We start from the raw sequence: 3,839 nt of genomic DNA on the forward strand, positions 1-3,839 counted from the left end.
TAGATGAAAATGGTGATTAATTAGAATGTATTGGACAGAGTGTAACCTGAGCATGACATAAATGGTATGGAATAAGGGGTGGATATCTGTCCTGGTTCCAGTTAGGACAGAGTTAATGTTCCCTCATAGTAGCTGGTAGGGTGCTATGTTTTGGATTAGGATGAGAAGAGCGCTGATAACATGCTGATGTTTTAATTGTTGCAGAGCAGTGTTTACACCAGGCCAAGGACTTTTCGGCTTCTCGCTCTGTCCTGCCAGCGAGCAGGCTGGGGGTGCAGCAGGAGCTGGGAGGGGACAGACCCAGGACAGCTGACCCAAACTGGCCAAAGGGGTATTCCATACCATCTGACGTCATGCTAAACAATATATAGGGGTGGCTGGCCGGGGTGGGGGGGCCGGCTGCTCGGGAATAGGCTGGGCATCGGTCAGCGGGTGGTGAGCAATTGCATTGTGCATCACTTGTTTTCTTACACATTATTATTGTTAATACTATTACCATTATCACTATTATTATTATTATTGTTATTATTATTTTCCTGTCTTAATAAACTGTCTTTATCTCAACTCACAGGCTTCACTTTCCCGTTTCTCTCCCCCCATCCCAGAGAGGGAGGGGGGAGGGTGAGCGAACGGCTGTGTGGTGTTTAGCTGCCAGCCGGGTTAAACCACAACAGCCTGCGGGTGGGCCTGGCTGAGCAGGGCCCATGGCTGGGCAGGGGAGCTTGGGCCAGGCCCTGCTGTGGCCTTGCTGGGGCAGGGGCTGATGGCCTTGGGGATGATGTGGGGGCCTGGGCCTGCGCAGGTGGGGGAGGCACCAGAGGAGGGGGTCAGATTCCTCATTTTCTCACCCCAAACCTCTGAGGCACTGAAGCAAGATTCTCATTAGAGACAGTCTTTCCAGTATCTCACCATGACAACCTGATATACTGAGGATGGGCATACAGCTGTGTCAGTCGCTTGTTGCACAACAATCTGGTGACTACATCACATGGACTCAAAGTCTTTCCCACCTGAATCAGAACTTGACATTTTGTGTCCCAAACTCAAATTTCAAAAAATTCTTTCTCTTACTTCTTGTTGAAAATGCCATATCGGTCATTTCCTCAATTAACAGTAACTTGTACAGGCTGCAGCAGTGGTTAACCAGCTATGATGAAATATGGATTCAGATTTCCACCTTGAACTGGGCAGAGTACAGATCCAAAGCAAGATCAGTCAAATCCCAGCAGCACTTTAAAATACTTTCTCATACCTTCAACACAACTTCAGAATACTGGTAACTGCAATATGCATGTTACGCAGTTATTTAATGATATAGTAGATATCTAAGCTATCCAATTATATAACTGTTAGTTATATATTGTGTGACGGAAATGAAAAAAAAAAAAGAGAGGAACTACAAGCCTATAAACCAGAGACCTGTAACAGGCAAATCTATCACAGGATCGACGTAGTGGATACTTGAATAATTATGATCTACTTGGGAAGAACTGACATGGCCTCTGTAAAGTGTTGCCTTACAGCCCTCTTGAAGCTCTGTGGCAGGGTTAAGAGCTGCGTGGAAATGCTTGCAGCAGTTATGATGGTGCACTTGAGCTCCTGAAAGGTGCTTGACAGAGCCGTCACCAAGCACCTTTGAGCAGTCTCTGCGTAAGACCGAAGGCCCTGGAATGCAGTTCAGTGGCTGTGTTAAGGATTGGAGCGCGGAGGTGACTGAGACAAATGAAGATGCTGAGTTCTCAGGGTAACAAAGATAAAGGTAGAGTGTGAAGAACTGTAGATTTTTTTTTATGACGCTAATGACAGGGGAAATACAACAGCAGACAAAATTTGAAGTGTAGACACATGTAAAGTGACTCACACAGACAAAACCTATACTGACTTCACACACAAAATAATGGACTTTCACCTGACTCTGGGGTGAAATGTTGGGATTGTGATAGCTGTTTTCAAGAATACATTGCTTCAGTGCATAGGGAAGAAGGGTGTGTCAAAAAGCCAATCACATACTGGGAGTAGAATCATAAATTGGTTTGGGTTGGAAGGGACCTTAAAGATCACCTGATTCCAACCCCCTGCCATGGCAGGGACACCTCCCACCAGACCAGGTTGCCCAAAGCCCCATCCAGCCTGACCTTGGACACTTCCAGGGATGGGGCATCCACAGCTTCTGTGGGCAGGATATGTACAGGACAAAACAAGCATCACTAAGTCAGTGTAGAAATCCATGCCGTTGAATATAAAACTGTATGCAATTCCAGATCCTTCATCTCCAAAATGGTATATTAAAAAAATGGAAACGGTTCACAGAAGTACAGCAAGTGTATGGAATAGCTTCCATAGGAGCAGTCTCACAGTGGTTCAGTTGTGGTAATTCATTCATTTGGGGGATACAATAGGGGCATACAAACTGCAGGTAACAAGAGAATGGATAGGGATGGACTTTTCACTGTCCAGTGTATTGAAATACAAAAGCCAGGGACCTTCAAATGAAGTCAGAAGGGAGCAGTTAAAAAAAAAAAAAAAAAGGAAAGAAAAAGGTGATTCTGGTAATTCTTCACATAACAGGTATCAAACATGAAACTCTGGGAAGAGGTTGAATATATTCAAGGGAAGACTGGCCAAATCACTCAGGTGCAGGAAATTGTCTGAGGTGAACATGGTTGTAGGATAAGCACCATAAATGTTTCCCTTCCTTTACTCTTTCCTACATGTCCGCTTAAAGAAACAGTTGTAGACAGGGTAAGAAGGTGCAAGACTGAACACTGATTCAAACCATTGCAGCAGTATGGCTCTAACACCAAATTCACTTTAATTCTACATATTTATTCTATATAACATCAGTGTGAAATCACTAAATGATTCCTGCTGTGCTGTTACAAGTGAGTAGTTTGGCCATGTATTATTACAGTTCCTTTTATGCAGAGTTCTGAAATTTGGCTTATATTAATTCGATAGAGGTGTGAAGGTAAAAAGATGAAGAAGTGTGTTTTACGAGGGCGGGGGCTGGTCTTAAGTTTTTAATTGCAAGAATGTTCTGACAGACAGATAGGTTTTTTAAATTTTCTTTTATTTAATGGGTCATTTCTAAAGCTAATTAAAAGCCACGCTGTTCTAGACAGGTAGGAGCACTGGTCTATAAGCAAAAAAAAAAAAAAAAAGTTTGAACTACTGTAATACAAGGTTCTGACTTCTGAGCAGAACAAAGTTAACTTCAGATGTCGCAAACATGACTTCATTGATTCTGCCTTCCTTACAAACATGACATTCTCAGATAATGTCACATGAGCAAGCAATCTGGTGTGACAGAAGCAGATGAGCATCCTAGAGCACTGAGGCCCCTGCACCTTCACAGTATGCAGTTCGGTGGTTTTACCTTGGACTAAGTATCTTCTAGGCTCCACCAGAGAACACATCCATGTATAGGGTTTGAAACTGTCCTAATTATCAACCTCAGGTTTGGACCTTTGTTCCTCTGTTTGAACGTAGAGTGTGCTTGGCACACACCTGGAGCTCACTTTCCAGTTTCATTTCCTCTACAAGAAACCTGAAGGGAACCAATGCACTGGAAGGCGTGACTGGGGATCCTGAGAAAGGAAAGTGTTAATAATTTCTCAATTTGGTTCCTTAAGCTTTTATTCTGGACAGAAGTTCTTCAAGGGAAAGGAGAGGAGCTTTGTGCTCATCAGCTGGGTGTGACAGGTCAAATCACCAGCTCACAGGCACCAACGCTAAGAGAGGAGTTAATGGAGTTGCATGAGTGAGCTGGGCCAATAATCACATATCGACCTGGCTTCTGAACCGCCTTTATGATGGGAATGTAACCTTAATCCACTGCA

Source organism: Anser cygnoides, chromosome 1 (assembly GCF_040182565.1).
Source record: "Anser cygnoides isolate HZ-2024a breed goose chromosome 1, Taihu_goose_T2T_genome, whole genome shotgun sequence".
NCBI classification, from domain to species: domain Eukaryota; kingdom Metazoa; phylum Chordata; class Aves; order Anseriformes; family Anatidae; genus Anser; species Anser cygnoides.